The sequence below is a fragment of the Mauremys reevesii genome, unplaced genomic scaffold, assembly GCF_016161935.1.
Source record: "Mauremys reevesii isolate NIE-2019 unplaced genomic scaffold, ASM1616193v1 Contig81, whole genome shotgun sequence".
Taxonomy (NCBI): Eukaryota; Metazoa; Chordata; order Testudines; family Geoemydidae; genus Mauremys; species Mauremys reevesii.
Window position 1 is genome coordinate 1,084 of NW_024100897.1, and position 27,999 is coordinate 29,082.

At 49.0% G+C, this 27,999-nt stretch overlaps 1 pseudogene; it reads right to left on the minus strand.

Moving 5' to 3' along the window:
• On the minus strand, window positions 1-27,993 carry LOC120394878 (annotated as a pseudogene).
• Between the last annotated feature and the right edge of the window lie 6 nt (window positions 27,994-27,999).

The following is a 27,999-nucleotide window of genomic DNA, read 5'->3' on the forward strand; positions in this document are numbered from 1 at the left end:
CATAATCCACTCCAGGTTTGCAGTGCTTCCTCCATTCGTCTGTTCTGGGTGATTGGACCCTCTATCTTCTGCTGCATGAAGCAGCTTTCTATGGGGAAGGAAGATGGGTAGAATCACCAAGGAGACCCTGAAGTTTCAAGCTCTGTTATTAGTGACCCATAGGTGCCCACCTGGCCCCATTTGAGATCTGGAGTGAGCCGCGCTAACTTCAGCTTCCAGTGACAGGCTCACCTCCTCTGACAAGGGAGTGGCCATGAAGCCAACCACCCGTCACATTATAGGACATAGGTGCTGATACCATGGGTGCTCCAGGGCTCCAAGCACCCATGGAAAAATAGGGGTGCTCAGCACCTACCAGCCACAGCTGTTTGGCGGCTGGCAGGAGGCATTTGGCGGAGAGCAGGTGGCGGGGCCTCGGGGAGGGGGCAGATCAGGCTGGGAAGTGGCAGAGCGAGGGTGGGGTCTCAGGGAAGGAGGTGGAGTCCAGGGTGGAGCAGCCACCAGGAAAAATAAAAGTCCCAGCGCCCTATGTTATGGGACACAGTAAAAGAAGAAAACAAGGGATGGAGGGTAGGTTGCAGGATCCAAATGATCCTGAGCAGACAGAACTCAGACAGCTCTGCAAAGGAATCGGTAGATGTTGCCCAGAGGAACTCTGCCTGGGTGTATGAAATAACCAAGGACCATAAGTAGGCCTGGCAATCCCAGCTAACTTCCTCTCTGCACTGATGGATCTCTGCCTGGGTCCAGTGCCAGGAGGAGCCTGGTCACTGGACTTAGTGGAGCTCAGATGGGGAATCAAAAGGTGATGGGAAGGACAGATCCGGAGACTGAAAGCGCCTCTCTGTATGCCCGGCAGACAGCAGGGCTACAGCAAGTTCCCCACTGAACAACGGCCCACCAATGGAGTCTCTACCCTCTTCTAGAGGATCCCTTTCTAAAGAGTCAGCGGGAGTGGAGCCTCCATGGCTCACATTCAATATTTGGCCTCGGGGCGGAACCTGACAGTGGGGGGCTGAGGGGTGCCAGCTGTGGGCATCCTGGACTGAGAGAACCCAGATATTGTAAAGAAGTGCCTGACTTTGTGTCACCATGCCCCCCCCCCCAACTGGACTCCATGGATCAGCTGGCAGTTGGTCCAGCCCCCCAAGGCCCTGGAGTGGCCAGAGAGGAGAAACTGATGTTTCCCTAGGACTCGCCTCTCCTCCTGGTGACCCAGCTGGTTAGAGAAATTCTGCTTCTACGTCCTGCTGCCAGCTCTCCTGTGATTGGTGGGTGGGGTTGCCATTGTTGGAGAAGGAGGAACCCAGGTGAGGGGCAGGTAGTCAGGGAGAGTGGAAACCCTCTGTGACTGCAGGGAGGAGGGACCAGAGAGGAGTGAAGGAAGATATTGAGACCTCTGTGGGGGTGAGGGTGGGTTCTGGGGTTACTACCTCCTCGAGGCCCATTCCAGCCCCTCTAGGTTCCGTTCCTGGCCCAATCCCAGGCCCACCACTGCAGTCCCTTCTGGATCTTCTTTTGCCTCCGCTCCCCCAGGCGTGCATGTGAGTTCATGTGGAGGGTGCATCCCTCTCCCATATTCCCACTGAGGTACCCTCATCCCAACCCTCATTCCCCTATTGCTGTATGTGGTGGTGTGTGCAGGGACACAGCCGCCAAGAGTCAGAGTTCCAGGCTGGGGACAGACCCAGGGACCATCCTGTCTCCAGCTGCCATGAGCCTGTCGCACGTGAAAATCGTCACCCAGACACCACAGGAAAGAAGGCCCTGATTGGTTGCTGGGGGCTGGGACTGCATGTTGCTGGTAACGCTGACAGGAGCCTTCACCCGAGATGTAAGCAGAGACAGGACTCTCCTTACCTTCTGCACACCGGCAGATGCCCCTGTGACAGATCATATTGAAGAGCCCGCTCTGGTTAGGCAGTGGTAGAACTTGGTGCACCGGCCATCTAGAGAAAGATCAGAGACATGGATCATTCCCTCCCGTAGAACAACGGCTACAGTTTACAGCACCTAGGAGACAACCCTGAAGCTCCTTACTCAAGCAGAAGCCCCACCGGGTGACCCTGGGGAAGGGAGCAGCAGTCTGTGGGAACGACTTTCTTAGCTATAGGAAACCATCAGCTTGAAATGACGGGCTGGTGCTTGTTGAGACACTCTCAATCATGCTAGCAGCAAATTCACCTCTGGAGGTAAAACAGGAGGAGAGGGCAAGTAGGATAATTATTGCCTGTAGTCAGAGGTTCCCCCTTATTATTTTGTCTACCTTTGCTTGGGTGTGTTAGGTGATGAGTGTGACCATATATTTCCAGCATGGGTAATGTTGGAACAGGAGGAACTGGGAGGTGGGCAGTAAACCAGACTAGATGATCAGGATGGTCCTGTCTGGCCTTAGTCTGAGTCTAAACCCCTGTGTTCTAATCCAGTAGTTCTCAACCAGGGGACACATACCCTAGGGATACCCAGGGGTATGTTAACTTATGTAGATATTTGCCTAGTTTTACAAAGATTCTAGAGCCCTGCAGTGGGACTGGGATCTTAGGCCCATTGCTATAATAGTGGGATAAAAATTCAACAAACAATGCAGGGCAGGTGGGAGTAGATATTGTGGGTCGGGATGGGAGCAGGATTGAAAAAATAGTCCTCATTCGCCGCCAAAAATATGAACCCCAGCCAGCAACCCCTGCTCTCTGGCCTCCCAGCTCTGAAGGCAGCGCTCCTACCAGCAGCAGGTCATGCCACCTTAACTCCTGCCTGCTGCTGGCGGGGTGCTGCCTTGAGAGCTGGAACCTAGCCAGCAGCTGCCGCTCTCAGCCACTGAATGACACGACTCATGAGTGAAAACAGGCTCATGGCTCACTGAAATATAAGTCCAATATTTATATTCTAATTGATTTATTTTATACTTTACATGTTAAAAATGAGGAAGTCTGGCAATTTGCCAGTACTAGTGTGGCTGGGACACTTTTGTATTTTTATGTCTGATTTTGTAAGCAAGTCGTTTTTAAGTGAGGTAAACTTGGGGGATGCACGACAAATCAGACTCCTGAAAGGGGCACAGTAATCTGGAAAAGTTGAAGGGAGAGTGAGCTTGTGTAGAGCAGAAGACTGGGATTCAGGACACCTGGGTTCTATTTCCAGTGCATCCCCTCTGTTACACGGGGCAATAATACCTAAATACTGCAGCAAAGACTGCAAGAGGTAATGATACCAATGTGACCCAGAGCAGAATTTGAAGCCAGGTGCCTTGAATGGTGAGGAGAGCTGCGATCTGTACCTATGCTGTAATGAGTCGTAGACTGTGATGGATGCCGGCTGAATGAGCCCCACTTCAAAACTGGTGAGCTTTAAACTGCAGGCATTCCTCCTCTCTGTGAGAAACCTGAGTGCGGGGGAAATAATAGGATTGCTTAGGTTGAAGGGTGGCTGGATGGAAGAGAGAATGAAAAAGAATAAAAGAAAGGGAGATGTTGGGGAAAGAAAAGTGAGGCAGGTGGGGGAAAGAAGAACTAGAGAAGTGAAAGGAACAAGGAAAGAAGAAGTGAATGGCACAGAGAAGCAAATTCAACCTTAATATCAGATGTTGCATTTCCCATTAAAGTCAATGGACCTACATCCACATACACCAGTTGAGGATCTGGCCCATTCAGTTACTCTAGTGGAAAGACTGAATCTGACCAGTGAATCAAATTTGGCCGTGGGTTGCAGTTTGTCAACCTGCTGACGTCTGTGGGGATGCCAGGGTATATCTGGAGTGCAGTTTGGCTCAGCAGGAGCCCATGAAATTAACACAAGATCAGAGAAGCCGCTTGTTGAGTCTTTACCTTGTCCACATAGATTATGAGGTTGCTTCTGTCGGATGGGCTTTGTTGATTTCAAACTTGGAAATGTATCTGGTGACCCCTTGGGAAAGCTAAATGTGAATAAGAAAAGCAAGAGGCATTGTGGGTAAGGCAGCGTCTCTGAAAGTCCTGCAGCTCATGCTTGTGATCACGTCTCCCATGCAGATTGTATCATGGAAGTTACTGGCCTGCTGCCTCCACACCTAGGGTTGCCAGGAGATTGTTTTTGAGCAGAACACCTGGTTGAAAAGGGACCCTGACAACTCCAGTCAGCAGCACAGCGCAGCTGAGGCAGGCTCCCTGCCTGTCCTGGCTCTGCACAGGTCCCGAAGCGGCCAGTATGTCCAACTCCTAGGCGCAGGAGTGGCCACAGGGCTCTGCGCACTGATCCCACCCCGAGTGACAGCTCCGCAGCTCCCATTGGCCAGGAACTGCAGCCAATGGGAGCTGCATGTGCCTGCGGGCGTGAGCAGCACACAGAGCCCCTGCTCCCTCTCTCTGCCCTAGGAGCCGGAGGGACATGTCACCACTTCTGAGCCACCTGAGATAAGTGCTGCCTGGCTGGAGCCTGCACCATGACCCTCCTGCATCCCAAGCTCCTGCCCCAGGTCAGAACCCCCTCACACAACCTAACTCCCTAACAGAACCCGCACCCCTTACCTCCTGAATGTCAACCTGTAGCCCCAGCCCAGAACTCCTCCTGCACCCCAAAATCCTCATCCCTGGCCCCACCCTAGAGCCCACATCCCCAGCCAGAGCCCTAGCCTGCTCCTGCACCCCAACCTCATGCCCCAGCCTGGAACCTCCTCCTGCACCCTGCAGGCTTCATTTGTGGTCCCACCCCAGATCTGGCACTCCCAGCCAGAGCCCTTGGCCCCAGTTCTCTTTAAACCCTCTTATAGTCCTAGCGTTCACAACCTTCTCAGGCAAGGAGTTCCACAGGTTGACTCAGCGCTGCATGAAGAAGAACTTCCTTTTATTTGTTTTAAACCTGCTGTCCATTAACTTCATTTGGTGGCCCTTAGTTCTTATATTATGGGAACAAGTAAATAACTTTTTCTTATTCACTTTCTCCACACCACTCATGATTTTCTATACCTCTATCATATCCCCTTAGACTCCCTTTTCCAAGCTGAAAAGGCCTAGCCTCTTTAATCTCTCCTCATAGGGGACCCGTTCCAAACCCCTAATCATTTTAGTTGCCCTTCTCTGAACCTTTTCAATGCCAGTATATCTTCTTTTGAGATGAGAGACCACATCTGTACACAGTATTCAAGATGTGGGCATACCATGGATTTATATAAGGGCAATAAGATATTCTCCATCTTATTCTGGATCTCACTTTTAATGATTCCTAACATCCTGTTTGCTTTTTTGACTGCCGCTGCACAGTGTGGACGTCTTCAGAGAACTATCCATGATGACTGCAAGATCTTTCCTGATTAGTTATAGCTAAATTAGCCCCGATCATATTGTATGTATAGTTGGGGTTATTTTTTCCAATGTGCGTTACTTTACATTTTATCCACATTACATTTCATTTGCCAATTTGTTGCCCAATCACTTAGTTTTGTGAGATCCTTTTAAAGTTCTTCACAGTCTGCTTTGGTCTTAACTATCTTGAGCAGTTTAGTATCATCTGCAAACTTTGCCACTTCACTTTTTACCCCTTTCTCCAGATCATTTATAATACCAGTTGAATAGGATTGGTGTCATGAATAGTTAGTAAAGGGTTAAAGCATAGTACCTGGTGGGCACCTGACTGGAGGACCAATCAGGAAGAGATTTTGAAACTCCTAGGAGGGAACTTTTTCTCTCTGTTTGGGGGTCTTTGTCTTTGGCCGTTTGGAGTTCAAGAGACCAGACGAGTTAACCAAGTCCCTACAAGTTCCACCTTTCTGAACTAATTTCTTCTAGTCAAGATAGTGAGTATTAGAAAGATACTTTGTGTCCTTATCTAATAATCCTATGTTTGCAATTCTGTGTGTTTGTTATTGATTATTCTTAATTCTGCTTGTACTGGTTGTACTGAGAAAGAGAGAGGATTCTCTCCAGAACTTAGCAAGGTTATACCCTATGAGTGCCCAGCTTGGATTCATAGAGATTCTGTATTTTCTTTTTGTTCTCTTAATAAATTCTTTTCTTTTCTTTGGACTTGGTTAATTCCTTCCCTTGGGGAAATTCAGGGGAAGGGGAGGGGGAAGTGGGCTGCTTCCCTGTGTGTAGAGATTCAAGGCGTTTGAATCCAGGTATCCCTCTTCAGAGCAGGCTGGAGAGAGGGAAGAGAGGGGAGGGGGAAGGTTCCTCCTCTGTGAATTGATCTGTGTTCCCAAGGGGGGAAACAGGGGTGTCCCGGCCCACGGAATTGACCGGGTGGTGGCAGCCGAAGGGGAGACCTACCCTAGGATTTTGGGGTGGGGGAAGACATGCTGGTCCTCACTTTGAAACCCCCCAGTTTCAAGTGAGGGTGCAGACCAGGACATGGTGGCAGCGGAGTTTCGAACCCATTGTTACAAGGAGTTTTTTTCAGCTGGGCTACGCTGAAGGGAGCTATTCTCTTTTTCTTTCTTGTTGCTTGGACAGGCAGCTTTGTAGCAGTTTCAGGGTTAGAAGATTTTCAGTTTCTTCCAGGGCTTTCTGTTACAAAGCCCCCCTGTGGAGCGGTGTTTTCGTCCATTGTGAGACGAGATACCACTCAGGATTCCTAAGGTGGGGGGAAGTGCTCGCCAAAGTACATTCCCATCCAGCAGGAAAAACAGGTTTGGGGGGGGGGAGACAGAAACCCTCCAGCCAGGTTTTTTTTTCTCCCTGTGTCTTTTGAAAGGATCAGGAGACAGGAGAACAGATCCCTGAGGAAATAGACCAGATTTTTCTCAGGGGTATTGTTAGCAGCAGCCTTTCAGCTGGGCTGCTGAGTACAGCAACTCAGAGCAGAGGGAGACAGAGGAATTTTTTTTACTCTTTCCCTCTTTCTCAGTACAAAACAGTAACATTACACAAACCACAATTTGCTATACAAAGGATTGATTTCTCTTTCTTTACTCAAGTTATCATAGCCAGGGTTAGGGACTGTCAAACACCAGAGACAGTTCACTGACTGCATAGGGGTGTGGCCAGCACCAGAAGGCACACAATCATGAGTACTGGTGAAACAATTAGCAAACTCGACCTGGCCAGGCTGCAGGCTGAAGAAAAACAAAAGAACATCAAAGACAGATGGAACTAATTATTGCAGAAAGGGCCAGGAAGAAGCTAACCACAAGAGGAGCTGGAGAAACAAGAGGCTGAGCACAAGAGACAAATGGAAATCCTGAGGAGACCCACCAGCAGGCTCTGGAATTAGCAAAGACTAAGCAGCAGGAGCCAACCAATCCAACCCCTCTTCAACCTGCTGATCAACCTTCTGGAGAAAATTTCCGCCTACAGGGCAGGGGATGATGTTGAGGCCTTCTTAGAAAACTTTGAGAGGGCCTGTATTGGATACCATCTTCCTGAAGATCAATACATGCTGGAGCTGAGGTCACAGCTCAGCGGACAATTATCCCTGGTGGCAGCTGAAATGCCTAGAGGCCAGATGGATGACTTTCCACTGTTCCTAACCAAGGCCAGACTCAGAATGGGCATCACCCCTGATCACGCCCGTCAGCGTTTCAGAGTCCAGAAATGGAAACCAGAGATGTCATTTCCAGAGCACGCCGCTTACCTGGAAAAACACTATTTCTCCTGGATATCAGGATCCATGGTTAAGGAGCTAGACGACCTACACCTCCTGATATTGATGGAACAGTTCCTAGATGGTGTTCCTGAGAACATTAGACGCTACATCCAAGATGGTAAACCAAAAACTCTCACTGGAGAGACAGTTATCGCAGGAGAGATTGGAGCCAGATGGATGGCATCGGTAGACAACACGAAAGCTACTGCCAAAGGGAGCGAATCACACAAGGTACCCACCGAGACTAAACCTTACCATCGAGGGCCAATCAAGCCCACACCTACAACCCAAGCACAGTCACACCCTACCTCTTCTTCTACCTCACCAGTTTCCAGTAAACCAACACAACCCTGTGACCCATCAAGTGGGCGATGTTTTGGATGCAATGAACTGGGGCACATCAAAGCCAAATGCCCAAAGAACCTGAACCGGGTCCAACTCCTTGCACCTGCACCAAGGAACCCGGAATTAGATATCTCTCAAATACCCGTCTGCTTTAGGGAAACTTTGAGAGTGGACGGAAAGGAAGTTATTGCATGGAGAGACAGTGCAGCACATGTGTCAGCTATCCACCGAACCTTCGTGGACTCCAAATTCATCAACCAGAAAACCAAAGTGACAGTCCGCCCCTTCATGTCAAAACCTGTAACATTGCCTACAGTGCGTTTACCTGTCCAGTACAAGGGCTGGTCAGGGACGTGGACTTTTGCTGTCTATGACAATTATTCTGTCCCCATGATCCTGGGCAACCACTTGGCCCATCACGTTGAGCCGCCAGAAACAGAGGGAGTGGTTACACGCAGCCAAGCCAGACGAGCTGCTGCACCCATCCCTGTTCCTGAGCCATCCACCAGGACCCCGTCTGTGTTACCAGAGACCCAGACAGAGGTGGTGGAACCGGATCCCAGGCCAACACCGACAGCAGCCATAGTACATCCAGTCCCAGAACCGGAACTGGAAGGGCACCCAGCGCCAGCACCGGCGCCAGCTATTACAACTCCACCGCCAGAGGGCGACAACGGGCCTGAACTGGAAAAACCAGCAGACAACCCTACCCAAGAGGCTCAGCCGGAGCCTGAAATGACGCCTTGTGCACCAGCGGAGAGCGGTTCACAGTCAACGGAAACAACCTCATCACCTACATCGCTCCCAGAGGAACTGGTGTCTCCCGCCTCAAGGAAACAGTTCCAAGCAGAGCAGGAAGCCGATGACAGCCTCAAGAAAGCATGAGCGGCGGCACGCAGCAACCCACCGCCTCTCAGCTCTACTAACCGATCCCGGTTCGTTGTGGAGCAAGGACTGTTATACAAGGAATTTCTTTCTGGTGGACACCAGGAGGGCTGGCATCCTCAAAAACGGTTGCTAGTTCCGACCAAGTACCGGGAAAAGCTCTTAAGCTTAGCCCATGATCACCCTAGTGGCCATTCTGGGGTGAAGCGAAGCAAAGACAGGTTGGGAAGGTCCTTTGACTGGGAGGGGATGGGCAAGGCGGTAGCCACGTACGTCCGGTCTTGTAAGGTATGCCAAACAGTAGGAAAACCCCAAGACCAGGTCAAGGCCCCTCTCCAACCACTTCCCATAGTGGAGGTCCCATTTCAGCGAGTAGCTGTAGATATTATGGGTCCTTTCCCAAAGAAGACCCCCAGAGGAAAGCAGTACATACTGACTTTTGTGGACTTTGCTACCAGATGGCCGGAAGCAGCAGCTCTAGGCAACACCAGGGCTAACACTGTGTGCCAGGCCTTAACTGACATTTTTACCAGGGTGGGTTGGCCCTCTGAAATTCTTACAGATTCGGGAACAAATTTCCTATCAGGGACCATGAAAGACCTGTGGGAAACTCATGGGGTGCATCACTTGGTTGCCACCCCGTACCATCACCAAACTAATGGCCTAGTGGAAAGGTTCAATGGAACTTTGGGGGCCATGATCCGTAAATTCGTACATGAACATTCCAATACTTGGGATCTAGTGTTACAGCAGTTGCTGTTTGCCTACAGGGCTGTTCCACATCCCAGTTTAGGTTTCTCACCATTCGAGCTGGTGTATGGCCATGAGGTTAAGGGGCTATTACAGCTGGTGAAACAGCAATGGGAGGGGTTTACGCCTCCTCCAGGAACTAACATCCTGGACTTTGTAAGCAACCTTCAAAACACCCTCAGAGACTCTTGGGCCCTTGCTCGAGAGTACTTAAAGGATGCTCAAGCGGAGCAAAAGGTCTGGTATGATAGACACACCAGAGAGCGTTCCTTCAAGGTTGGAGACCAGGTCATGGTCTTGAAGGCGCAACAGGCCCATAAGATGGAAGCATCCTGGGAAGGACCATACGTGGTCCAGGAGCGCCTGGGAGCTGTTAACTACCTCATAGCATTCCCGGATTCCTCTTTAAAGCCTAAAGTGTTTCATGTTAACTCTCTAAAGCCCTTTTATCCCAGAGAATTACAGGTCTGTCACTTTACAGTTCAGGAAGGAGATGACACCGAGTGGCCTGCAGGTGTCTACTACGAAGGTAAACGAAATGGTGGTGTGGAAGAGGTGACCCTCTCCACAACCCTGCAATGTCAACAGCGGCAACAGATCAAGGAGCTGTACACTCACTTCGACACCTTGTTCTCCAGCCAACCCAGGACGGACTGAGCAAACCTGCCACTCCATTGACACAGGTAATGCTCACCCAATTAGAACACCACCCTACCGGGTGTCACCTCATGCCAAAGTTGCTATTAAAAAGGAGATTGACAACATGTTGGAGATGGGTATCATCCGCCCTTCTACCAGTGCATGGGCATCTCCAGTGGTTCTGGTTCCCAAGCCAGATGGGGAAATACGCTTTTGTGTGGACTACCGTAAGCTAAATGCTGTAACTCGTCCAGACAACTATCCAATGCCATGCACTGATGAGCTATTGGAAAAGTTGGGACATGCCCAGTTCATTTCTACCATTGATTTAACTAGGGATACTGGCAGGTACCACTAGATGAACCCGCCAAGGAAAAATCTGCCTTCATCACCCATGCAGGGGTGTATGAATTTAATGTGCTTCCATTCGGACTGCGGAATGCACCTGCCACCTTCCAAAGGCTGGTGGATGGTCTACTAGCGGGATTGGGAGACTGTGCAGTTGCATACCTCGATGATGTGGCCATTTTTTCTGATTCATGGCCCGAACACCTAGAACATTTGAAAAGGGTTTTGAGCGCATCAAGCAGGCAGGACTTACTGTTAAGGCCAGAAAGTGTCAAATAGGCCAAACAGAGTGACTTACCTAGGACACCAGGTGGGTCAAGGAACCATCAACCCCCTACAGGCCAAGGTGGAGGCTATCCAACAGTGGCCTGTCCCAAGGTCAAAGAAACAGGTCCAATCCTTCTTAGGGTTGGCCGGATATTACAGGCGATTTGTACCACACTACAGCCAAATCGCTGCTCCACTAACTGATCTGACCAGAAAACCCAGCCAAATGCAGTTAAGTGGACTGATGAGTGTCAGGAAGCCTTTATCCAGCTTAAGGCGATGCTCATGTCGGACCCTGTATTAAGGGCCCCAGACTTTGACAAACCCTTCCTAGTTACCACTGATGCATCTGAACGTGGGGTAGGAGCGGTACTAATGCAGGAAGGACCGGATCACAACTTCCATCCTGTCGTGCTTCTCAGCAAGAAACTGTCTGAGAGGAAAGCCACTGGTCCATCAGTGAAAAGAATGTTACGCCATTGTGTATGCCTTGGAAAAGCTACGCCCATACGTTTGGGGCCGGCAGTTCCAGCTACAAACTGACCATGCTGCGCTACAGTGGCTTCACACCAACAAGGGAAACAACAAGAAACTTCTCCGCTGGAGCTTAGCTCTCCAAGACTTTGACTTTGACATTCAACACATTTCAGGAGCTTCCAACAAAGTTGCTGATGCACTCTCTCGTGAAAGTTTCCCAGAATCAAGTGGCTAAACACTGTTCTTAATATGTTTTCATGCTTAGTAGTCGATGTAATAGTGCATGTGTTTTATCACTCTGGTTGTTTTACAGTTCTAGGAAGAAATCGCCGCCAGTGGATCCCACTGTGACGATTTGGGGGGCGTGTCATGAATAGTTAGTAAAGGGTTAAAGCATAGTACCTGGTGGGCACCTGACCGGAGGACCAATCAGGGAAGAGATTTTGAAACTCCTAGGAGGGAACTTTTTCTCTCTGTTTGGGGGGGTCTTTGTCTTTGGCCGTTTGGAGTTCAAGAGACCAGACGAGTTAAGCAAGTCCCTACAAGTTCCACCTTTCTGAACTAATTTCTTCTAGTCAAGATAGTGAGTATTAGAAAGATACTTTGTGTCCTTATCTAATAATCCTATGTTTGCAATTCTGTGTGTTTGTTATTGATTATTCTTAATTCTGCTTGTACTGGTTGTACTGAGAAAGAGAGAGGATTCTCTCCAGAACTTAGCAAGGTTATACCCTATGAGTGCCCAGCTTGGATTCATAGAGATTCTGTATTTTCTTTTTGTTCTCTTAATAAATTCTTTTCTTTTCTTTGGACTTGGTTAATTCCTTCCCTTGGGGAAATTCAGGGGAAGGGGAGGGGGAAGTGGGCTGCTTCCCTGTGTGTAGAGATTCAAGGCGTTTGAATCCAGGTATCCCTCTTCAGAGCAGGCTGGAGAGAGGGAAGAGAGGGGAGGGGGAAGGTTCCTCCTCTGTGAATTGATCTGTGTTCCCAAGGGGGAAACAGGGTGTCCTGCCCACGGAATGGCCCGGGTGGTGGCAGCCGAAGGGGAGACCTACCCTAGGATTTTGGGGTGGGGGAAGACATGCTGGTCCTCACTTTGAAACCGCCCAGTTTCAAGTGAGGGTGCAGACCAGGACAATTGGTCCTAGGACTGACCCTGGAGGAACACCACCAGTTACTCCTCTCCATTCTGAGAATATACCATTAATTCCTACCCTTTCTTCCCTGTTTTTTTAACCAGTTCTCAATCCATGAAAGGATCTTCCATCTAATCCCATGACAACTTATTTATGTAAGAACCTTTGGCGAGGGACGTTGTCAAAGGCTTTGTGGAAATCTAAGTACACTATGTCCACTGGATCTCCCTTGTCAACATGTTTGTTGACCCTTCAAAGAACTCTAATAGATTAGTAAAACAAGATTTCCCTTTACAGAAACCATGTTGACTTTTGCCCAACAAGAATGGCGACTGTACATCACTCCCTTTCCAAACTCCCTCTCAAAACTCCTCTGTTAGCGGCCCCTGTTCACCAGCACCAATGCTGGAAACATCCCTGGGTTTGTTTGCTAAACTTCACCTTCATTTTATACCCGGGCAGCAATTCACTGCAATGAATCCTTCAGGACCTGGATTTTTTTGTGCAGCCTCTTTTTTTTTTTTTTTTTTTGTATCCACAGTTCTTCAGGCCCAAATAACTGCACTATGTAGGTCAGAGGATCAAAAGGGAAATCATTTTTTTTTAAACTGTGGCCCCACTGTACAAGAGACTGTATCAAATGCATTCTGCTCTGGCATGCACAGTCAAATGACAAGTATCAGAGGAGTAGCCGTGTTAGTCTGGTTCTGTAGAAGCAGCAAAGAATCCTGTGGAATCCTGCTTGCATCCGAAGAAGTGGGTATTCACCCACGAAAGCTCATGCTGCAAAACATCTGTTAGTCAAATGACAGCAGCCTCTCAATTTGCTATCCAATAAAGCAGGATTGAACTGACCTGAACTTGTATGGCCAGATTTTCAAAGTAGCCTGCACAACCTGCAAAATTTGCCCAGGGCCCTGTTTGTTTCTGTGAATTTGGACATTGCGCTCATGGCTTATTCATCCCCTGGAATCTCCTCTATGAATGCCCCAAAACTGCCATCCCCGACCTGGAGACAACTGGTTGTGGTTTCCTAAAGCTGTTACCAATCCTTAGAGCTGTCTGGTCTCCCTCCAGGTTTAACTCTGGAGTCTGACTATTCATCTGCTGCATTGGATTTTCTTATCTGAAAGCCCCAGTCGAGCCACTGCATTGTTTATTACGTTCCCTGTTCTCAGATTACACTGACGTACTCTCTTAAGATCCTCCATGTCTGGTGAGAAGCCAGTGAGCATGGAGACATCGATGATAGACATTGTGGCATCAACCACACCGAGGAACCTAACGAGGAGAAGAGAAAATACCCTTTTGATCAGAATTCATCACTTGAACATTGATTTTTGCGATCGCTCCACCAGCTCCTGTTGCTTAATTATAACTTTTTTGCCCATTCCATAGAAAAAAATCATAGCCCAGGATTCTTCAGCTACCCCCTGCATCGGTCCATCTATTTATCATCTATCATTAAAGGGCATTGTTCTCACCTGATGCAGATTTTAATATATAGACTGAACGCATCGCTCCATCCGGCTTCTTAACTGGAAACATTGCAGAAGACAAAAGAAATTAATATCTCAGTGTAAATTTCATGCCAGATAAACCCTCTTTTGTTTTTAGGTGTACTAATATGGCTTAGTAATCAAACAGGTCCTAGAGTAGATGTGAAAAATCCCTCAATAAACCTCCCCTCCCCTCCAGCAATCCATAAAAAATTCTTCCCATCCCTGGCACGCAAACTAAAAAGCCTCTCCCAGCTGAGTGGCACAAATGAAATACAGTCTAGGGCAGGGGTTAGCAACCTTTCAGAAGTGGTGGGCCAAGTATTCATTTATTGTCTCTAATTTAAGGTTTGGCGTGCCAGTCATACATTTTAACATTTTCAGAAGGTCTCTTTCTGTAACATATAACTAAACTATTGTATGTAAAGTAAATAAGGTTTTTAAAATGTTTAAGATGCTTCAATTAAAATTAAATTAAAATGCAGAGCCCCTGGACCAGTGGCCAGGAGGTGGGTGGTGTGAGTGCCACTGAATATCAGCTCATGTGCTGCCTTCGGTCTAGGGTTAGCAGAAAGAGGAGACTGAAACAATGAGAACTCGTGGGTGTGAATTTGGGCAGCTGGGAAAGTTAAGAACAATTTACAGCTGGCTCCTGTTTCTGTAAAAGCAGTGCCAAAATCCTGGATCCTCTATCATATGACCACGCATTAGACCAGCATATCTCCGCTACTGGCCAGCCCTAGCAATTATAACAATCAGCTACTCCCAGGTAAAGGAAGTTGCTCCTTTAGACCAAGCCACAGAGGCTTGTGTTTTGGGTGCTGAAGATCCTGACCTCTGTCCCATGCTGATTTCACACCCATGCTGTCTGGAAATGTGTGCCCTGGAAGTTTGGGTCTGTAACCAGACTTCCTGGCATGGGCTCATCTCTGCTTTAGAGGGAGACAATACCCAGAGTAGCTGGCCTGTGTTCCCATCCACATCCGATGCTCCAACTATGCTGCTAACAAGTGCCAGGATGAGAGAAGGCAGCATCTGCTCCCGCATCTAGAAGGACCCTGCATTGGTTGCAACTTAGAACATGTAGCAGCTGGAAATATTATTTAGTGCCTGCCCTATGGGTATAATTTTTAGGACTTGGGAACTGGGAGAGTTTGTAGAAGCTTCACAAAAATACTTTCCAAAGTTAAGAATGTGATTGCAGAGATGGTGCTTGGTTGGTGTAAATCCACTGCTGTCCATGATCTGAGGATTGACAGCAAGCTTCAGAAGAGAAAAGACAGGTGGTTACTTACCACCCTGGGCTTCTTCAACCGATACCCTCAGGTCAAACTTCTTACACTGAGATTCATCTTCCTTTCGCTTATGCTATAAATTATCGTTACTGTTACTGTTGCTTGTCCAGTTCCTTCTGCCTTCACAGTGAAGTCTTCATTCCATTTGAGCTGTAAAATTAATCCAGGGTTAATTTTCTTTTGTACTTCATTTTTATTATTATTATTATTATTAATTTAAAAGACAGGGCAAATGAAGCTAATGAAGAAAATGAAGCTGGTGAGATTGACAGTCACTCACCCGGAGGGGCTGGGGGGACTCTGCAGAGACAATAGCATGAAGGAGAAAAAAGGTTACTTCCGAGGCAGTAGCTCTTTGATCTTCAGACGTATTGCTTCTCCAGAGCCAAACCTAAACAGCAACCCAAACCCCTCCTACTTCTGGATTCAGCTCAAAACCACACACTCCAGGCCACTGACCCTGGAACAATTTACCTCAGGATGTGTGAGGCAAACCCCACCCAGCCCAGGGCTGCTCACCCAGCTGCGGTGACTCACTCCTGCAACGGAGCCTGCAGTGACTATCCCTGGTCAGGGCTCAGGCCAGATGACCCCCAGGCACAAGTATTTCACTGTCCCCATCAGAGCTGAGAGTGACTCTGCACAACAGCACTAGACGGCCAGGGACCTTCCTCCGGCCTTGCAGTGTTACAGACTCCCCAGGCTTCTGGCCTGCCCTTGATCCAGTTCCTGTTCCTGCCCCAGCCATGCCCGAGTCTTGTTCCAGCCCACTTCAGCTTTCTCTGTGCCCTGCTCTGACCTTGCTCCAGTCCCGCTCCAGCCTGCATCCGCCTCCTGGCCCCCCAGGCCCTTGGACTGATTCCAACCTGACTTTGACCATTGGCCTGCATCCGAACTCTGACTTCAATCCTGATTTGGCTTGTCTGTGGATTCTGACCCACGGCCTGTCCCCAGACCCTGATTTCAGCATTGCCCTTGGCCCAGTCCTGACGCTCCAGCCAGCTCCAACCACCAGGCCTGACTGCCTAGAACCTAGGGCCTGACAGGATGTGGTGGATTCCCCATCACTTCAAGTCTTTAAGTCAAGACTGGATATCTACCTAAGAGACATCTCACAGGTCAGCTAGAAGTTACGGGCTTGATGCCGAAATTAGTAGGTGAGGTTCTCTGGCCTGTGTCATGCCGAAGGTCAGACGAGATGATCATAATGGTCCCTTCTGGTCTTAAAAATCTGAGTCAAAAGTGTGGATGCATTTGGATCTGGTGCCGGGAATATGAATGCCCCTCCCTTTCCCAAAACGGTTTGGATAGGAGGTTCTAGTCAAATCTTCTTTCTCTATAATCAGTGATCTGTACTAATCACATAGAGAAGCACGATACCTCTGCTGTTCTGGCCACTAGAGCATCCTCATTTGAGATTCTGTACTTTATAGGCCTAGAATGATGTGACAGGAAAATAGAAACAATCAAATTCAGCTCCTTGTGTAGGGGGATGTCTATCTGGTACTGCGCAAGAGCCTGGAACACCATGATGGTCGCCTAGAACACCAGGAAAAAGACAAGAGAGTTACACCTTATTGTCCTATTGCACTGAACATCTGACAGCTTTTAAACTGACTCTTAAGGAAGAGGAACCAAAAATACAATGAAAGAAAACACCAAGGGTCCACTGGGTGTCACGCAGGCAAAGGGTTATATAATAATATTACCTGGTTCCTCTGTAATGTGTTTCATCAGTAGATCTCCAAGCACTTTACAAAGCAGTACAAGATCTTTATTCCCATGTTGCAGATGGGGAAACGGAGGCACAGGGCAGGGAAGTAACTTTCCCAGGGTCACCCAGGAAGCCAGTGGCCAAGCCAGGACTAGAACCCATGGTCAATAAATATATTGTGCATGGTTAATTAGCTTCCCTTCGCGCCTAGCTATTAACAGGGGCCAATTGTCAGCTGGACAGAGCACAGCAAGTGGCTCCTTCTATGTATATGTAACCCACACACCTCCACAGGGTGTGGTGCTCTGTCCTCTAGTGGCACTGAGACCACTTAGAGAGTTTAATGAGTTCGATCCCACCCACCGACAACTGAGGTCTATCGGTATTACAAGTGGGGGCTTGTCTGGGACTCAAATGCAGGACCTCTTGCTAAATGCATGAGCCTCTCCTGCATGAGCTAAAAGCCATGTGGCCCTTAGCTAAGTCTGTAGCAGACACATTAATCTCTCTCTAAGTGGTCTCGGTGCCACTACAGGGAACATAGCACCATACCCAGGAGGTGTGTAGGTTACTTATATAGAGACATCTATGCCACACAAAGAACAATGTTAGGGATAGAACACATGGCCTGTGACTCAGAAATACAGACCACTCCCAACCAAGCTTGTAGCATCATTTTAGGTAGAGAAAAGACAAGACTCAGTAGCAAGGAATGTAAAGGGGCCTCTCTACTGAGGCTGCTGGACACAGACAGACCCTATAGTTCCTGGTGGCCCCCGTATTCCAGGGAAGGGAGGGATATCTGAGGACACTCCATCTTTATTTAGCTGTCACTAGCAGTAGGGCTTTTATCCTCTCCAGTGCTTCGTGTAAGCACAGTTTTAAAAAAAGAATCTAAAATACATAAGCTTACAGTTTTACTTAGAGGTGGATAAAGCCCAATTGATTCAGATTAGTCATGATCTACCATGGCTTTGTCATTTGGACTCAGTCCGTTGGTCCTGCACACCTGGTACCCTCTCTCCAGACCAATGGCCAAAAAACAACAAATGCTAGAATGAGTCCAGATGCATGTGTGTTTCTGCCCATGGGAAGAGAAGGCTCATTCACTCCCCAGGACAACTCATTATCTTAAAGAGAAGCATGTGCTCACACCCATCACCTTGGCGGGATGGAGCCTTTAGTGAGACGATTCAGTCATGCCCCTGTGCTGGTCTCTGCCTTAGGTTAACAATGGCAAAGACCTGATAGGTCACGTTGCCCATCTCCCAGGCAATGCAGGACTGTTCTCTACTGGGCATTCCCCAGGGCTTTCTACAATGACTCAAGTGATCGGATCCCATTCCTTCCGATGGGAGACCTGCCCACAAAACACGGTCTTGGAAGGATACCCGGGACTATAAGGATCATACTCACTTGGGTAGATCCATATTCTCCTCCATAGTAGTTCTGCTCTCTCAGCCATCTGACTATGGGACCAGTCAACTCATACTTCTTCATTTTCAGCAAGGCGTACGAGGTGCCCTCAATGTTGAAGGTGTGGGCGTTTGGCTCTTCCCAGCGATTTCCCTCTAGGCAGCAGCAAAGAAGGTGAGCTAAAGGACTCTCCTCAAGGAGATCCACTCATTCTGAGCAGATCTGACTGGACCATACCATCGCCTGACTCCTTCCCCAACTTTCCGCATGGAGGATCAGTAAGTCGAACTGATTGTTGCCCCTTTTAGGGGTGAGCAGCTACCCAATATTTGGGGTCTTGGGAGGATTGTTTCAATTAGGATGAGGAATTGGTGATAGGCCTCTGGTACGTTCTCTGGTGTAAACCTGATTGCTTATGAAAATGCACAGAAAGCCCCGTTTTCCCTGAGCTTGAGAGAAACCAACAGCAGGCAACTTCATTGCTGAGAAATCCCCAACTCTGCCTCTGAAGTGAGTTCTAGGCCCAACAAGCAATGTCTCTCTGCTTGTTTCATAACACTTCTCCAGGCTTTCAGCTGGTTTCTGCCTCTAACGCACAGGGTGCAAAACCAACATGCTAGCCTCTGTGTTTGCCATCAGGGAAACCCCTCAGCCCACATGCCTGAGCTCTTGACCTGCTGTGTGCCTTGGGCAGTCCCTGCATTGTTTTTAGCTGTGTCTACTACAGAAAGAGTCTTGATTGCTCCTTCCACTGAGTCTGAAAGAGTGCCTGGCACACCCATTAACTTGAACAAGGGCCTGGTCTACACTTAAAACTTAGATTGTGATAGCTGTGATACTCAGGGCATGTGAAACATCTGCACACACACACACTTGCTATAGCTATGTCAAACTAACGCCTAGTGCAGACACAGCTAAGTCAATGGAAAAATGCTTCAGTTGATCTAGCTACCGTTGATCATGGTGGTGCAGTTCCTACAGAGATGGAAAACCCCTTCCATCGGTGCAGTCTGCGTCTACAATAGGGGGTGATACCAGGATAGCTGCAGCACCATAGCTTTGCCGCTCTAGTCCCTGCATTGTAGACATGGCCAAGGTCTGTGACTGTTTGGGGATCAAAGACCCACCTGGCACCTTTCAACACAACATTGTTATATCTAGACAGCAGCTTTGTCCTGCCCTGTTTTAACTATCCCAAACAATGGGGCAAACTCCATTTTCTTTGCGGGTAATATTATTCTATATCCTTTGCTCAGTTTCATCCAGTTACATCCTCTTGAGCCACCGTTTTCTCTCTTTTTCTCTTTGGGGTTTACATCTTTTAGATATACGTACAGAGCTCTCAGATTCCTCCTGAGGTCAAGTAATACCATACATCTCTGCCACATCCAGATCTCAGACACATTGGTGTAAATCTGGAGTAACTCCACTCAACCCAGGAGAGTTACTCTGGATTTATACCCAGTCTGATCAATCTCAAATCTGGCTAAAAGGAGCAAATCTATGCCCATTATTCATTCCTCATAAATTAATCCCTCTTCAACCTCCTTTGCTTCTCTTCCCTGAACCCCATCCTGACTTGGCCACATCTTTCCAGTACTTGATAAGACGCACTCATTTACCTGTCGAAGCTCTCATGAGCGTCTTCTCAGTGTCCAGTGTCCCCACCATGGCTAAGGCATAGGATGCAAGAGCCACAGTGTACGGTCTGGTTAGAGACTGGTACCTTTGGGCCAAGTATTCAGTGGCTTTGCTGATGCTGACTTCCAAACTCTAGGAGGTGACAAAGAAAACGGAAGAAAATCAAACTTGTTGGTTAGGCTGAGGTTTTGAGTAGTGTTAATGCCGAGGAGGGGTGCAGGATTGAACATGGGACCTCTGGAGCTAAATGCATGAGCCTCTACTGCATGAACTAAAAGCCTGAAGACTCTAGAGCAGGCTCATTAAGCTCTCTCTACATGGTCTCAGTGCCACTAGATGGGACAGAACACCACACCAGGAGGTGTGTGGGTTACATTAACACATTACGAATTCAAATGGCTTCCAGCTTTATTTAATTTCACAGTGAATTTTGTGCTGGTGAAAGACAGAGGAGGCTGAAGACATGGAAGTGAGATATTTGAGGGCAGCAAAAGGGGACATTTCTGGACCACATGCAGAATGTCAGCAGGAGTGAGACCAATGTCTGTGGCAGGACCGGCCCTAGCCCAAATGGCGCCCTAGAGCATCTTTGGTGTCCCCCCCTCTATTTGTTAAATTTTTGAATACCTTATTTTTATTGCATTTGTAGCTCATTTCGCGATTTCGCTGCATGATTAGCATGTATGATTTATCCCTGTTGTACAAGATGATAAATTTGCACGCTAGGAGCTGTAAGTCTGTATTTATTCATGCCATATATAAGCAAATAAAAGTTTCTAAGCTTATAGAAACAAAGCTTATACATCCAGAACATTCTAGTAGGTTAGTGAAAAATGAATCCACGTACAGAATACCGGAAACATCAATTGTCCTTTTTGTCTCTAACAACAAAAACAGCACCCTGAGCCCAGCACCACCCCCCAAGTCCAGCACCCGAGGCAGTTTCCTGGATTGCCTGCCCCCAAAATCTGGCCCTGGTCTGTGGTATCAGACAGAAGCTGCAAGAGAGGAGGATGAGGTGACGTGGTGGGCACGTACAAAGAGGGGATGAAGAGAGTCATAGGTGCTGACTCCGTGTGTGCTCTGGGGCTCAAGCACCCATGGAAAAAAATAGGGGGTGCTCAGCACCCACCAGCCACAGTGGTTCTGCCCCAGCTGGCCGCCGATCAAGCCCCCAGGGCTGGCCGCTGATTAGCAAGCAGCTGTTGGGAGGCGCTTGGGGGAGGGGACGGAGATGAGGGAGTGGCAGGCTGGTGGGGGGGACTTTGAGAGAGGGGTGGGAGCGGGGCAGGAAGAGGCGGACCAAAGATGGGGCCTCAGGAGGGGGCAGAGTGGGGACAGGGCCTCAGGGCAGAGCAGGGGTGGAGCACCCATTGGGACAAATAAAACGCAGCACTTGTGAAGGGAATTTTGTTAGGGAGGCGTTTGAGAGTAACGTTTACAGGCAGAAAGCAAGAAGACGACCAAGAAAATAGTGGCAAGACAGTGGCCAGGAGGACAAAGTGCATATGGAGAAAATGTAGGACTGGCAAGCCTGAAGAAGAAAGATGGAGGCAATTCTGGAGGATGTCCTCAGTTTAGCCCCACGAATGGTACAGTGGCTGAGCAAGCCTCCCTGGGATGAGAGAAGGTAGTATCGTCCCCATGTGCCACTCATGCTGGTTTGACCGGGATCCAAGATCTAATAATACCAAACTCTTATATCACACTTTTCCTCAGCGCTTTACAAAGGAGGTCAGTCTTTTAGCCCCAAATTACAGAAAAGGAAACTGAGGCACAGAGTAGGAAAGTTATTTGCCTGAGGTCCTCAGCTGTTGTGGGATGAGAACTAAGTCTCCTGAAACCTAGTCCAGTGCTCTGCCCACTAGGCCCTGCTTCCCTCACCCTACAGATGACTGCCTCTGTCCTCATGCTGTACTGCTACAGCCTCAGTCAGCTGGCTCCTCCTCACTATAAAAGAGAGGGAACAGCCCTGGTGGAGTGAGCCATAATAGTAGATGGAGGAACCTTTGCCAAGTCATAACAAGTGTAAATACACGTCATGAAGGCTGCCCTGGCTCCTGGACGGCGCTGCAGTGGCGTGGCTCCAGCGGGACCGGGGCTCGCAGCCCCGCCCCCTTACCATGCGGTTCTGACTCAGTGGGAGGAGCTCAGGCCCTGCCGGAGCCACACCGCTGCAGCGCTGTCCTGGGCCGCTCCTGATGTGGTGCGCTGAGGCGATGGGGGAAGGCAGATGTGGGGCCAGGGGCCCTGCAGGGCCTTGGGCAAATTGCCCCACTTGCCCCATCATCTGGGTGGCTCCTGGTCAGGAGAGGATGAGGAAGACGCTACCGGCAGGAGTGGTTCCATGGCGGCTTCTGGATTTTCCGGGACTGGTTCATCCCGAGCCCCAGGTGTAACCTCCACTGGGGGTGGGGTTGGATCTGGGTTTTGCAAGGGATCCTGAGGTGGAGCAGTGCCGAGATGGGGTGCGGTGCCACGACATAGAGTGGTACTGCTATGTAGAGCAGTGCTGGTCCGTCGAGCGACGACTGGGGAATGCAGTCTGAGGTCGATGCGAGCGCTGCTGCGAGGTCACAGATTGGGATCTGAAACTTGAGCAGGATCCATGACTTGTTAGCTGATGACCACCTCAAACGGAAACAGCTCCAAGGGTCGGGGCTGAGAAACTGGTGCCGCGAGTCAGACCAGTGCCACGAGTCAGACAGGCACGGGGCATATGTACGGCACCGGGACTCGGAGCGGCGCCGGGACTCGGAGCGATGCAGAGATCCTGGTCGGGGGGTAGATGGCCCAAACATAGTGGGTTTGCCTCTTGAAGGTGCTTGGCTTTGGGGTAATGGAGGCCTCGAGACTGGAGACTTGGGAGCCATCATTTCTATAAGCCCCCTAGCGGCCTCAGAAGTGTCTGGTGGAGGGTGGCATCACCTCCTCCACCTGCAGCTGTGGGGAGTCCAGGAGTGCTGGGCTTCCTGGGGAGATGGGAGCCCATGGGGGTTGAGCCTAACCAGAGGGTCTGTCGGCCGTAGGCCCATGCACTGCAGCGTGCCCTGCCGAGGCTACGGTTCCTGAATCAGGCCATTGTGGAGGCTTGTCCTTGGCCTGCTTCTTGTGGGCAATTGGCGAGTGGGAGCGGTGCAGAGCGGAACACTTCTGGGCCCTGGGAGACCGCCGACCCCTGGGAGTGCTGCTGGCGGCACCGCTGGAGGGGTGCTCCGCAACAAAGCACTCGGGGCCGGGTCCTGCTGCAGACAGAGGGCTGACTCCATGAGGAGTTGTTTTAAATGAGTGTTCCTCTCCTTTCTAGCGTGAGGTTTGAAGGCCTTGCAGATCTTGCACTTATCTGCCTGATGGGCTTCTCCCAGACACCAGAGACAGGAGTCATGGGGGTTGCCCGTAGGCATAGGCTTGGCAGGAGCTATAGGGTTTGAAGCCCTGGGACTGCATGCCCTGGAGCCCCAAGGGGCACTCATTGAAGGGGAACCCCCCCCCCACCAACCACTAAAGACTGCAATTAACAACTAGAAGAGAACAATTAACTAACAATGGGTAACTATATACAAAGATAAGCAGAAGAGCCAGGGATTAGTGGACCACTTGCAAGCAAGAAACCACTGTTCGAACAACCATCACAGGCAGTAAGAGGGAACTGAAGGGAGGTTGGGCCAGCAGGGTCATATATAGAGCGCCATACCGGTGCCACTCCAGGGGGCTCCCCAGCTGGTCTGACGGGTAGCTGCTAGGGAAAAGTTTCTGACAGCCGTGCATGCAGCGCATGCGCACACCTAACTGGAATTGATATCAGCAAGCACTCAAAGAAGAATTCATTGATCCCAATGAAGGAAAATCACTATATAAATGGGGTGCCATGAAACTCTGGGTTCGTTCTCCCAAGACTTCCGCGGAGCTGGCCACTAGATTGATCCAGAGTCTGGACTGATAACTATAACATTGACTGGTGGGATAGTGTGTGTGTGGTGTGTGATTGAATGCGTATGTTAATTGTTGTATCTTTAATAAACGTGGCGTACTGCCTTTTCCCTGAAAAGATCTCATGTGCTTCTTATAAGCATAACACCATGGGGCATGGTTCATAGGGGATGGAAAGATGGGAAAACCTGGGTATGAACGTAGAAGTGACTCTACGGTGCAGAGATACTCACGTTGACTTGATCCTTGCAGATGTCCTTGGCCTCTTCCAATGCAATCAGCACAAAAGCCGTTAAAGAGACATCAGGCTCAGCCCCCTTGTACCCTCCCTAAAGGGGAGCAAAGGACAGATTTGGGATAAGAAAGTCGCCCGAGTACCATGAAAAGGAAGAATTAATCCCAGGACATCAGCATAGGATAGTATAGCAGAACACATGCTTCCTAGAAAGCTACCCAAGAATGGACTCTCAGTCATGGCCAGACCTATAGCTGGGCCAGGTTCTGATCTCAGTTACTGTTACTCCTTTATCAGTGTGGAGGAACTCCATCCAAGTCAATAGAGATGCTTCGTATTAAACCAGTGTGAGAGAATTTAGCACACCAGGCCGGTGCTCAGGTCCTGCCACTAGCTCCCAGGCAGCTTCCCGTGCGTTAATGGATCAAGCCCCAGTGACATCAAAAACCAAACTTTGGCCTGTGAAGCACCAAGACAGCTGCGCTCCTCTGAGGCAATGCAAGTCACTAAGCCCAGGACGAAGCACATGAGAGGTGTGGACAAGGCATTCTCAGTTGAGAGGAGCTGGCTGGGGAACCAATGCCCAGGGGAGATCAGGCCAGGCCAGAGTCTAAGCATCTTTAGTAAATGCTGCAAAACTATCCCCTTTGGAGATGTCTTTCAATCATGAGAACAACAGTCATGGCACTAACCCCACCCCCTTCTATCTAATAAACCCTGATATAGACACCTCCTAAACCCAGACATGGACACTGCCTTCTGCCCTAAACCCTAACACTGAGATCCCTAACACAGAGACCCCTTAAACCCAGACACTGACATCCCTAAACCCCAGGGGTGCTGGAACAATTTTTATAGTGGGGATGCTGAGAGCCATTGAACCAAACTGTAACCCTGTATATAATGGAAACCACTTCAAGCCAGGGGTTGTTGCAGCACCCCAGGCACCCCTAGTTCCAGCACCTCTGCTAAACCCTGACACCCCTTCAATCCCTAAACCCTAACACTGAGATCCCTAAACCCCACCCTGAGACCCCTAAAATCTAACACTGATGCCCCCTAAATCCTGACACCAACACCCCCTTCTACACCTTAAACCCTGACACTGAAACCCCCAAGCCTTGACACTGACAACCCCTTCTACCCTAAACCCTAACACTGAGACCCCTAAATCCTGACACTGACACCCTCTTTTACCTAATAAACCCTAACACTGACATGCTCTAAACCCTGGCACCCCTAATCCCAACCCTGACACCCCTAACTCCAACAATGACCCCCCTTTCAGTCCTAAACCCCGAACAACAACAAAACCAAAAATGATCTACCCCCCAGCAGAATGTTTACCCCCAAAAAGGGAGAAGTGCCAAAGACTCCATGAAGTCCACTAAGGACTAAATAGATACATTCTGGTCCATTGGGCCTGAATCTCCATTCACTGCTGCCCATGTAACTGCACCGGGAGAGAAAGAGGAGATCAGGCTGCGTGAGCACAGACTTTGGGATGTAGCCCAGTAAGACGTCCCTTTGAATTATGAACCAACAAGTTGCTGTGATGATTGAAGTGGGTAGTGACTGGTGTGTAAAAGTCAAAGGAAACACGTACAACCATCTCTCCGCGGATTTCGGGGGCATCTTCTTGGAAGACCCCATCCAGTTTCTGCTTTTCCAGGATCAGGATTTTTCTAGGATTCTATCTCCTGACTGATCGTGCTGGGGGCTCTGCCTGTCTTCAGCACTCAGGACCCTGAGCTACCACCATCATCTGGGAACCCTGACCAGTTCAAGCCTCATGGAGTGGGTGAGATCCATCTCTCTCTGTTTTCTTTCCTACCTCAGGTATTAACCTTTAAAATGTAACTGTTATGTTTGTTTAGCCCTCCTGGTGTGGTTATCACTATGATTCAATCAATAACTGTTATGGTTCAGCTGGTTGCTTTTCTCTCTGAATTTTACTCTTTTTAGCTTCCCCCATTTACTCTGCAGCGACGCTTCTTGTACCTAAGCTAAAGATCCCTGTAGTGCCCCAAAATACTGTGGGGTTTGCTCATCAAGTGGGTTACTACCAGTACAATTGTAATGTGAATGTGTGATAGGGATGTGTTCAACTTGGGGAACATTGGTGGGGGGAGAGCAGCTGAAAGTGCGGCTCAATCCAGCCTATTGAGACCAGGAGCACATAAGGGTACCATCTTGAAAGTGCTGCTTAACCCAGCCCATTGAGTACAGGAACACATGAGGGGATCAGCTGGAGAGTGCTGATTGACCTGGTCCTCTCAGACTTGCTCTGCTAGTGTGTGTGTGCACATGTTCATCTAGTTCTAGGGCTGGAGGAACCTAGGTCCTGCAGGAGAGCTCCATTGGGAGGGGACTTGCAGGAGGAAGGAGCAGAGCTCCATGTGAACACACAAGTGACTTTCACAGCACGTTAATTAAATTACAGAAGCCCCTCCCCCAGAAGAGTAACCCTGATAAATGAGCCTACCCCCAAAGTAACGGGCACATCTGGGAACAGTGTGCAAAAAGCCCTTTTCCTTCCTCAGGAAAGTTGGATCCCAGATATGTTGGTTAATGCTGCTGGGAGATTGCTTTAGGTGAAAAACTGCTGTAATAATTGATTTTAGATTCTAAGGAGCATGTTATGATTTTCATTTTATATGTAACCAGTTCTGTTTCCATGATCTTGACTCAGTACCTCTTAAATCTTAATCTTTGATAATGAATTTAAGATTATTCCACTATACATATGTCTCAGTGCTGTGAGGTTATAAAGATCTGATCCTGAGCTGTACCAATCAAGCTGTTTAGATTCTGTTCCCCGGTAATTTCTGTGAGTGTCCTGTGACAGTAACCTGATGCTTCTGGGGGACACTTTCAGAGGGACTTCGTGGCCGCGGTGCAACAACTGTTACCATGCAAGGCAGAGCAAGGGCTGGCAGAGCCCTGTGGAGATTGGTAGGCTGGCTAACAGACCGGTGGTGTTATGCTTGACTAGATATCAGCTCCCTGAGAAAATCTTCCTCTCGCCGGATGAGTAACAAGGTGACTCAGAGCCTGGGCACCCCAAGAAAGCTGCACACATACCCCTGTAACCTGCTTTCTCTCCTCCAGGGGCCTCTTTATCTTAGCCAACCCTCAAATATGTTCAAACCGTGTTCAAATATGTTAAGGACTGTTATAAAGAGGACCCCGCTCAACTGTTCTCCATGTGCACTGGACGTAGGAGAAGTAGGAATCAGCTTAGTCTGCAGCAAGGGAGATTTAGGTTAGATATTAGGAAAAACTTTCTCACTATAAAGATAGTTCAGTTCTGGAATAGGCTTCAAAGGGAGGTTGTGGAATCCCCATCATTGGAGGTTTTTAAGAACCCATTGGACAAAGAGCTGTCAGGGACGGTCTAAGTATAGTGCTGGCTGGGATGATATTTCTAGGACCCTCCCAGCCCTACATTTCTAGGACTCTCTGAACTGTGGAGTTTAACTGGTGAGCCCCTCAGTGAATGCCCCATCAGCCTTCACCCAGCTCTAGTCCAATGTGAATTATTAACAAAAGGAGCTGGCCCTTAAGAAGCCACAAGACCAGTGAGCACAGCAGGACATACCCTGTCAGAGATACCCAATGACAGTCGTTCCCTTGTAGTGCAGTGGGGGAAGCTAGGGAATCCAATGGTTCCTCTCCGATAAAGTCTTGCAGTTCACAAACAGGGACTTGGCGTAGAAAAGCAGAGATGCCTTCCCTCACACACTATTACAGGCACTGAGCCTAAGGCTGTAAGTAAACAGACGCTGTTCACAGATAGCCTTCTGACCTACAAATAGGCTAGACAGGATGGAGGATAACTCACCAGAACACAGTCCATCCCACT